Here is a 9,444-nt window from a genome sequence, read left to right as displayed (position 1 = left end):
ACGACGTTTCGAGCAATGGGCCTGCTTCACATCACGTCGAGTTGCGTCTCTTCAGCAGGTGGCTGTACCTGACCGCGATGACGTCATGGCATTGATCCAACAATGCCATCGAGCCACTCTCGCTATTGTGACGTCATGTCGCTCGGTTTAGATTTCACACACTCGATAGGTCAGCCTTGCGGGGGGGGGGGGTATTCCCAGAGGGTCCCCGGCCGCCTTGCAACTTGCCTCGATGACGTCACCAGCTCCATCGTCCAATCAGAACGCCGCACGCGGTCGCGCATCCAAGCTGGGAAATTAAACACGGGAGTCTGCGCCGCGGTGCACGCCGTTGCCACGGCAACCGGTTGTTTATTTTATTTTAATTTCATCGCAATAAAAATGAAACGCAGACAACATTTAACTTTGCTCGCCAACTGAGATCGTGCGCGTTTCAGAACCGACCTTTGCCTCGACGTCGGCGGTTTAATTTCATCGTTTTCCTCTCGTCCGCTTCTTGGGTGGCTGCTGCCGATGAGGGTTGCTTCGGGAGCCACGTGAACCGCGTGGGCACTGCCCAGGTGAGGGCTGGCGCCGTGGGCTCGGTGGTGGTGAGGGTGGGGAGGGTGGTGGTGAGGGTGGTGGTGAGGGTGGTGGGGAGGGGAGGGTGGTGGTGAGGGTGGTGGTGGTGAGGGTGGTGGTGAGGAGGGCGGTGGTGGTGAGGGTGGTGTGGGTGGTGGTGAGGGTGGTGGTGGTGGTGGTGAGGGTGGTGGTGAGGGTGGTGGTGAGGGTGGTGGTATTAGGGTGGTGGTGAGGGTGGTGGTGTGGGTGGTGGTGAGGGTGGTGCTGGTGAGGGTGGTGGTGAGGGTGGAGAGGGTGGTGGTGAGGGTGAGGTGGTGGTGAGGTGGTGGTGGTGGTGAGGGTGGTGGGGAGGGGAGGGTGGTGGTGAGGTGGTGGTGAGGGTGGTGGTGGTGAGGGTGGTGGTGAGGAGGGTGGTGGTGGTGAGGGTGGTGGGGAGGGGAGGGTGGTGGTGAGGGTGGTGGTGAGGGTGGTGGTGAGGGTGGTGGTGAGGGTGGTGGTGGTGAGGGTGGTGGTGAGGAGGGTGGTGGTGAGGAGGGTGGTGGTGAGGAGGGTGGTGGTGAGGAGGGTGGTGGTGAGGAGGGTGGTGGTGGTGAGGGTGGTGTGGGTGGTGGTGTGGGTGGTGGTGAGGGTGGTGGTGGTGAGGAGGGTGGTGGTGGTGGTGGTGAGGGTGGTGGTGGGGGTGGTGGTGAGGGTGGTGGTGGTGGTGGTGAGGGTGGTGGTGAGGGTGGTGGTGAGGGTGGTGCTGGTGAGGGTGGTGGTGGTGGTGGTGGTGAGGGTGGTGGTGAGGGTGGTGGTGGTGAGGAGGGTGGTGGTGGTGGTGAGGGTGGTGGTGTGGGTAGTGGTGTGGGTGGTGGTGAGGGTAGATGGTGAGGGTGGTGGTGAGGGGAGGGTGATTGTGAGGGGAGGGTGGTGGTGGTGGAGAGGGTGGTGAGGGTGAGGATGGTGGTGAGGGGAGGGTGGTGGTGAGGTGGTGGTGGTTGGTGGTGGTGCTTGTGGGGAGGGTGGTGGTGGATGGTGGTGGTTGGTGGTTGTAGGGAGGGTGGTGAGGGTGGTGGTGAGGGTGGTGGTGGTTGTGGTGGTTGTGGTGGTTGGTGGTGGTGGTGAGGTGGTGGTGGTTGTGAGGGTGGTGGTGAGGGTGGTGGTGAGGGTGAGGAGGGTGGTGGTGGTTGTGGGGAGGGTGGTGGTTGGTGGTGATAAGGTGGTGGTGGTTGTGGAGAGGGTGGTTGGTGGTGGTGGTTGGTCGTGTTGGTGGTGAGGTGGTGGTTGTGGGGAGGGTGGTGATTGTGGGGAGGGTGGTGGTGGTGGTTGTAGTGAGGGTGGTGGTTGGTGGTGGTGGTGGTTGTAGTGAGGGTGGTGATGGTGAGGGTGGTGGTTGTGGGGAGGGTGGTGGTGGTTGGTGGTGGTGGTGATTGTGGGGAGGGTGGTGGTGAGGGTGGTGGTTGTGGGGAGGGTGGTGGTGGTTGGTGGTGGTGAGGTGGTGGTGGTGGTTGTAGTGAGGGTGGTGGTGGTTGGGGGATGGTGGTGTTGGGGCAGCGCATCTGCGAATACGACCCCGGCCACCCCCGAGTTCGATTCCCCGCTCACGGCCAACGCCAGTGACGATTAACTGAGCCCGGTGCTGGGCCTCTCCCCTAGGTCGACTCAGCATCAAATGAGTACCTGGTGCGCTGTGTGAAAACATTTTCATCGCATGCAATTGCATTTGATGGTGTACCCTAATCATCTGGTGCCGTGCAAACATCGGCACCCGGGGAGACAAAGGCGACCGGGCGTGCTGTGAGCCACCCACCACCTCGTGTGCCGGGCTCCATAGCTGCTTGCTAACAGCCTGTTCAGGGTATGCGAGAGAGATTTGTCTTTGGTAGCGGTGGTAGTGGTTGTTGTTGGTGGTGGTGGTTGTTGTTGTTGGTGGTGGTTGTGGTGGCTTCACTTTATGACATCTTCACAGCAGCTTCAAGTCTTGAAAACATCATTGACTGTGCCCGGGCCCATTGTATCCATGGTCCACCTTGATTATAATTAAGGGGCATCGCTTGCAAGTTGTTGCTTTACCACCCTTACAGGGTCAAATTCTACCCCCATGCCCTCTCGATTAAACAGATTGTGTGATGCCACCTTTGCAATGGTGCTCAGGCAATGTGCTATGAAAAAAGGGATAATGCCTATTATATACTCTTTGGTTCTTTCGGTAAAGTCACGTAGGTAGAAAAAAAATGTAATAGATCACGACGTTTCCATCGCCACACAAGCGATCGTCTTCAGGCCTCTGGTTAAACGTCGGTGCCGCATGCAGTTGCGTCTATCATGGAGCAAGAATATGAATCCCTTCAGTCACGAAAGCTTTAAATCCAAATTAACCCAAAAACCTTTCTTGTGAATAATATTGGTCGCGAAAGCCTTCGTGTTAAGTTGACTGTGACAACTTCTTTAGTAGCCGATGCAGTTAATTGTATACGAGGCGTCTATGTACCAATGCACGGATGTAACGGTGACCTTTATTTGACCTTACATCACCCGTTTGCAGCAATGCCCTGGTGAAGACTCAAAAGCTTATTTATTTGTTAAAATGAAGATACATATTTTTTGAAATTTTAACCATCGGCTCACATTTCTAGTACCACCGTTATTTCTGGAATGGTTTGCTGATGTAATTTATTTTATAGCTGGTCCAATGTTTGTAATGCTAATTGTGATGTAGTTCCTAAACATTTCTTAAAGTATGGTGCTTTAATCATTTGTTCTATACAGTGAGGTAAAATTTTAACAATCTATTTTTACCAGGTAAAGCCGCCTGAGCTAAAAAGCTCTTTTTCAGAAACGACCTGGTCACAAATGATAGATCAACGAAGTGGCTTATCATGTTGAAATGTATTGCAGCCAAATACTCTAAACCCATGTTTCTAAATGCACAGGGAAAACCCGGAGGACCTGGAGAAAAACCTACATGACCATGGGGAGAGAGACATGCAAACTCCAAATAAACAGCAGGCGTCAGGACCTAGATTGAACCCAAGCGAGGGAGTTAACATCTCGCCACCGTGGCACCACGAGCTGGTTCTGTCTCTTTATATTGATGACCATTAAAAGTTGGTCAGCAGCGTGTAAACCATATTGATAACTGTTCATTCACGTATTGATGTCCTTTAACAACGCAGCATCTAAAGTTGTGGTGCATATCTGTGTATTGAGCTCCTTTTTTTAAACACCTACAAAGAATGATGACGTTTCAAGTTCAAATCACGGACACGGTTGATTCAGTTCTGCATCCTTCCAAATCCGATCAAATTAGTACCACTTTGAGTGAAGTCAGAAGTGGTTTCCACCAATGGGTCAGGGCTGTTACATGGGAATAAGTGTAAACGCTTTGATGTCTTCAATGGCGAATGATATTTAATTGATGCAATACAGAATGTTGATAAGATACACAGTCTTTGTAATGCTTGTTGATGTCCTCTAACAAGGTAAAAATAGCTGTTAAGGAACAATTGTCATCACTGTTTTCACAGTGTAGATTTGCCTTCTAGGATTATGCAGTGGCATATTGTGGTTAGGCTTCACTTGGCAGCCAACAGACCCTCAACCTTGAGTTGTAAGACTCGGAAGCGCAAGCCCAATGGCATGAAAGTCGCAGGATTGCACATTGTCTGGGTGGTAGGTGGCAATGATACTGGGAATACTCGAATAGAAGTTTGAAGAATTGGGCTCGCTGGGAAGATAATTAGCTTCTCCGATGTGACCTGGGTAAAGTACCGTCAGGTGGCGCGATGTGAAAGCCAATCCACTGCCACCATGAATGTCACATTGTTGGTGACAGTCCACTAAGTTCAGTGGTCTGCTAGAACTACATTTGGCCACCAAGGACGCTATCACATGACTCTGCGAATTCGTGCACAATGAATGAATGTTGCGGTTGGCATGTACATGGACCCTGGTGTAAGGATTGAAATGGAGCCCCTGTATGCCTCTTTCTTGCTAAGCCCTTGGGCCTCCCTTGCCTGTAGGCCCAAATGCAGTTGCACTGTGGTGTACACAATCGATAGCTATGCTACCAAGCTCATGGCACTGACGGAACGCAATATGCTGAATGAAAAATGAAACGTTGTGACCAACAGACAAAGAAACAAATGTTGACTCAAAGCAATACAGTGTTTGCATTATTCTTATAAGAATGGTACCTGAGCACTGTTTACTTTTTACAAACATTTGGAAAACTAAGGGTCTGTTTGGCTTTGCCTCTTCGATCTGAAAAGATAACTTGAGATGGCAGGCCACTCATATATCCAATTTTATTGTAAATACGGTACTTAAATGTCTCCGAGATGTGCATTTGTAATAAAAAAGGTAACTGGATTAATTCAATGCCTTTTTTATAAGGTGAATAATTTACTCAATGCCGCTTGTTGATGAGATACATATTATCTCATCTCATGCAAGGGATTAAATCTGCTAATATAAATAACCTCAGAATCACCTCAAATCTCAGCTCCTGGTTAAAAGACAGAGTGCTAGAGTTATGTATTTCAAATTCCCCATCCACGAAATTGGTTTCATAGAATATAACATGGAGCGGTTACCACCATGAAACATGCATCGTGACTCTGACCTCATGCTGAGGGGGCTCCAGCATGGTTGTAATGTCTCTAGAAGACCCTATGGCCAGTGTTTCCAAGTCACATGACTGTGGCTTTCAAAATTGTTTATTATGGTTTAAGTTTCAGTCTCCATTTTGACAGCCAGTGACACACAGCCAAGGTATGCATATGCACAATAACATTGCATTTTGGGGTGGTATTTTTAAAAAATATAAATGCTACTGAGAAACAATTAGGAAGACTTAGACCAATGTAAACATATGTTATTTAAGTTGTGAATTAAGCTGAAATATGAGTAAACAAGAAAAAGTCATGTTCCAGCATGTGTTTATCCTCACAAGTGCAGTATTCAACTCGTGATAACGTAAACTCCGAAGCTGCACAGAGCGAATGGCCTGCTACTTTGCAAGTTAATGTAACAGAGTATCAGAATCTTTATTCAGACTGGAGGAATCCGATAAGCTATGACACTCTTTTTCACAGATGTCTAGTTTGGGCGGGTCAGCATAGTAATGACGTTAAAAGGCTCATCTTTTTAGCGGTTGTTTTAAGACCAAGTTTTGCAAAATCCTGTTATCATTTGTTTCTGTTTGATACGTGTGCTTATCAGAAACAAGACTTTACACTGAAATTTAATTTATATTGGATAATTTTTATAAGCATTGTGACCCCCTGGCTACCCCCACTACAGACAGACATTGATGGACAAAGCTGTATTATTGCTTTCAACCTCAGACGGAAAGCATTCTAAAGTCAGTGTCCCCATGTCATTAAGGTGGTACTCAGCTCTGAGCCAGTGGTAGATTTTCCATATGTGGAGTGAGCCTTCCACAGTGTGACCACTTTTGACTTTCAAAAAAGTGGTACAGTATTAACTTAACTAATCCCAGAGTAGTGATGAACTGAGTGAAATCTCCAACAGGAATCTGAAATCACAACTTTTTGATTTATAAAATGAAACAAAGGTTAACGATACGTGATCATTATTTTTCTCACGCGTAAATATAAATTACTCTATGACGTCAGATTGCGGAATGCTATTGATGTTACACGAGGCTAGTTGTTGATTCATGAGTTGCTTTGAAATCCGATGATTCTTTAGTGGACCCCTTCTCCGAGAATTGTTTGACTCCGGTCTGCGACTCTCTAAGTCATGTGTTTGTATTGCAGCTCTTGCAGTACCCCCAGACCGTGAGATGAATGACAAGCAAACACTTGTATGCACACTTGCGTTCTAACTCAAACACCTCGTTCCTGTCAGTGGGGAAAGAGGGATGGAGGGAGGGTGGCAGAAACAACTGTGTGCAGGAATTGTTTATAGAAGCTAGAAGCACACAGCAGCGACTTCACGTCTCTTGGCTGCCTTATCTGTTGACATTTCAATGGCTCTTGAGTGAGCAATCACTGTGATTGATTGCCATGATCTAAGTGCTTAATGAACACAATTGATCAGCAGAAAATATATTTCCCTAATATACCGTAGTTGTCTTTCCACGTAAAACGAAAAAATGACACAAAACAACCCCACAGCTTTCTGGGAGTGCATAATTTCAATAGCATTGACTCAGTACAAGTCGTCGACTCAACTGGGTTCCATACATAGTATCTTATCAGCTGAGTCAGACTCGTTTATACCACTCAGCTGATTAGTATTAAAATATATTTTTGTATTCCAGAAATAATCTTCTTCCAGAAGGAATAAAACTACAGTACTAACTATGCAATATATGGTATCACCGATTATAATGCAACTATGGTATTATGGTTAGAGATTACAACCTACAATTTGGAGGACACAAATTCAAATCCTGATTAGGGGTCAGTTTAGCTAAATATTCCCTTGATGATCATAAAATTAGTTTTTCTTTGTGAAAAATTAAGAGCTGCTCTGTCGTGAGACTTTCCCCAGCCAACCCGATTTAAGAGCTTCTTGGCCCACAGGGCAATTCAAAATAAACTGAACTGAACAGAATGTGCGATTGCCACCACCACACTCATTTGACCATAGGTACACGTTGACTTTAATCCCATTGTGTTATCAGATTCGAGCCAGGTGTGTTCACAATCATTTTCAAACCAATGCTGTGGTCTGCAAATCCCTTCATGGTCTTACCCCACCCGATGTTGCCACTTTTGTATTCTCCCAAGTCCCTCCTTGCCCTCTTCTCAATCTTTGTTGTCTCTGCTCCGTTCCTCCTCCTCGTGCACACTGTCGCTCTTTTTAAATCCTTTATATTAAGTTCACTTGCTTGCTTGTGCGCTTACGACCGTGCAAATCTTTCGGTCGTTTTTAACCCACTTCCCGTCATCCAATCGAGCTGGCATTTTGCACACAGACTCGTTGTGCGTGACAATTTATTTTCGTGAAAAAAAATTCAAACATTTTTCACTTTTAGGAAAAAATAAATTATATTTAATTACCAATTGCTTAATGGTGGCAGGCAATCATCTGACCCATAGGTGGCAGCCATCTCAAGCCAGAGGACGAGAGGACTCTAGCCGCCACGCATATAAAGGATTTAGAGTGAAAAACTTTGTTTTTACGGGTTAATTTTTTCTCTTCTCGCCCCCCTTCACTTTAACAAACTTCCTCTCCACGTTACGCAGTCATCTTCGCTCACTAGCTTCCGCTCATCACTCAAAACTCACTCATTCACAATCTCTCTCCATGGCTACCACTTATTCATAATCTCTATATGGCTATCACTCATTCCCCATCCATCCAATCAATTCATCATCAATTGCTCTCATCAGTTTTACTTTAACTTATTTGACACATCACAGGCTCGCTCATTACTTCCTCTAATCATTTTTTTTCACCTTAGGCGCTATGTTAATTACGGTAAGATAAGATACATGATAATAGGGTTTTCCCCTTTTTCTGGCAACAAAACAGGTGTTAAGATGTTAAAACACCAAACTTAAACCTTTTACAAGGAATCATGTCTGCATTAATCACAATGCTTGTGGTCAGAATGCAAGCAGAAAAAAGGGGAAAAACCTATCATCATATTTTTGTACTGGCAAAGGAGATCCCATGATAAGATACACATGCTTGTGTGAACCGTGTAGGTTTGTGAAAATGCCTAAACCCGGTGTGCTGCAGGCTGGCCAGGAGATGGCAGTACAAGAAATGATTTTATTTATGGGTCTACATCAACCTTTGTGCATTGTCCTCTCGAGTGTGCTTATCTCGAAGTACAATTTACACTTTTGAAGGACATGAGAATTAGCCTCTTTTTTGTGAGTTTAAGAATCATCCTTCCACCTTTGCTGTGTGGTCATGGTAAGAGACTTGGATTAAACTGTACTTTGCTATTTTTAAGTGTTATTTAATTGTTCAAAAGTAAATATGTAAGTGTTATTAAGTGTTAATTATATGTTTTAGTTATGGGTAAATGTAATTAAACCTTAGCAATAACGTATATATTAGTAATTTACACTTGATTAAATAATGAATTGCTGTCTCTTGGAGATCAGAACCAGAAAGGCTAAATCAATCTTGAACAAAGTTAATTACAACCGCACGCAAAATAAAGTGCAACCGCTCGCAATGAAAAGCATAATGAAAGGTGAATAAAAAAAGGAAATAAACGTATTTTTACTATGGGGACCTCATTTGCCAGTAAAAATATGATAATTGGTTCTTTACCCTTCTATCTGGCAACAAAACTGACACCTTTTTGCAAGGAGTCATGTTTGCATAGACCGCAATACCTGCAGTCATAATACAAACAAAAGAACATAACTCTGATAATGTGCACTGTCCTTGAAGTTGATTGGTCCACACCCGAGACAGCTTTCCTTCGAGCCTAGTCTCATATGGGTTGGACCAGATGACGCCAAAAGGCGCACAACTCAAGGACAATGCACCATCAGAGTATGAGAGCTCGGGGCAAGCATCTACACTATGGGGACCTCATTTGCCAGTAAAAATATGATAATTGGTTCTTTACCCTTCTATCTGGCAACAAAACTGACACCTTTTTGCAAGGAGTCATGTTTGCATAGACCGCAATACCTGCAGTCATAATACAAACAAAAGAACATAACTCTGATAATGTGCACTGTCCTTGAAGTTGATTGGTCCACACCCGAGACAGCTTTCCTTCGAGCCTAGTCTCATATGGGTTGGACCAGATGACGCCAAAAGGCGCACAACTCAAGGACAATGCACCATCAGAGTATGAGAGCTCGGGGCAAGCATCTACACTATGGGGACCTCATTTGCCAGTAAAAATATGATAATTGGTTCTTTACCCTTCTATCTGGCAACAAAACTGACACCTTT

The 9,444-nt window shown here is 45.8% G+C and overlaps 1 protein-coding gene across 2 annotated transcripts in view; it reads left to right on the top strand.

Moving 5' to 3' along the window:
- The first annotated feature begins 318 nt into the window (after window positions 1-318).
- LOC133341896 (cyclin-dependent kinase-like 3) overlaps window positions 319-9,444 on the top strand; it is a 49,538-nt gene continuing 40,412 nt past the window's right edge. The window contains exon 1 of one of the 2 annotated variants that reach the window (XM_061550709.1): window positions 319-590. The gene's annotated coding sequence lies outside the window, so the exon portion shown is untranslated. The remainder of the gene's footprint in view (window positions 591-9,444) is intronic. The other variant, XM_061550706.1, reaches the window with a different exon arrangement.

This window comes from Lethenteron reissneri, chromosome 12, assembly GCF_015708825.2.
Source record: "Lethenteron reissneri isolate LAM-NWPU_2019-01 chromosome 12, ASM1570882v1, whole genome shotgun sequence".
NCBI lineage: Eukaryota > Metazoa > Chordata > Hyperoartia > Petromyzontiformes > Petromyzontidae > Lethenteron > Lethenteron reissneri.
This window is presented reverse-complemented; position numbering and strand designations above follow the sequence as displayed.